Here is a 1,110-nt window from a genome sequence, read left to right on the forward strand (position 1 = left end):
AACACGGCTGGCGTTTGCCCCTGCCTCCTCTCTTTACTGAGAGAGTAGTGAAACATTGGAACAGGCTGCCCAGGGAGGTGGTAGAGTCACCCTCCCTGGAGGTATTCAAGGAGCGTGTGGATGTGGCATTGTGGGATGTAGCTTGATGGGCATGGTGCTGTGTGGTGTTGGGTGGGTTGTGGCTTCTTGTTGTTGTGTGGTGGGGTTTTTTTTTGTTTGTTTGGGTTTTTTTTCCCCCAGGTTGGACTTGATGATCTTACAGGTCTTTTCCAACCGTAGTGATTCTGTGATTCTGGGGACAGACCTGGAGGCAGGTTCCCCCCTCTGCCCCGGGGCGTCGCAGCCCCGTTCCTGGGTGCAGCGCCGGCACCTCCTTCTCTTCCAGCCTTCTGGCTGCTGTTCCTGTGCGGGGCTGGCCGGTGACACGACACCCGCGGGGAGAGGAAGGAGATGGGCCGCCCGTGACTGGCCGGCACACGGGCAGAGGCAGCCAGGCCGCGGGAGACCGCACCGGCCCCCAGGCCAGGGGCGGCAGGCAGTTCCCCCGCCCTCGGCGGCGGGGCGGGAGGGGAGCCAGCACCCCCCCAGGGCCCTGAGGCGGGGCGGGCGGTGAGTGACGCCGCCAGCGGGGGCGGGGGAAGAGGCACCCGTGGCCGCCCGCTCGCCGCAGGGATCCTCTAGGGGGTGGCGAGGCCCTTGGCGCGCGGGGGAGAGGGCGCAAGTTCGCGAAGGTGGCCGTTTCCCCGGGGGAAGGAGGGTTGAGGGGTGCCGGGGAGCGCCGCGCCAGCTACGCCCTCAGCGGCACCTCTTCGGAGCTCACCGCCGCTGCGGGGGAGCAGGACTCGGCGGAGGCGTCTGCTTTCTGGGCGGGGGCCTGCGCGGGCGCTGGGGCGAGGAAGGGCTGCTCTGTCCCTCCTCGGCGTCCCCTCCGTCACCGACCCCTGCCCGCTTCCCCCCCTCAGTGCTGCCCCTGCCCGCAGCGCTAACCGCCGGGCTGCGCCTTCCCCCGCCCGTTGCAGCCTTCTCGCTGCTGGCGCTCGTCGGCCGGGCACGAGGCGGAGCCGAGGAGCGCGACACGTGCGGGGTTGAGGCGGCGGCGACGACGGACAG

This window comes from Gavia stellata, chromosome 8 (assembly GCF_030936135.1).
Source record: "Gavia stellata isolate bGavSte3 chromosome 8, bGavSte3.hap2, whole genome shotgun sequence".
Lineage (NCBI taxonomy): Eukaryota > Metazoa > Chordata > Aves > Gaviiformes > Gaviidae > Gavia > Gavia stellata.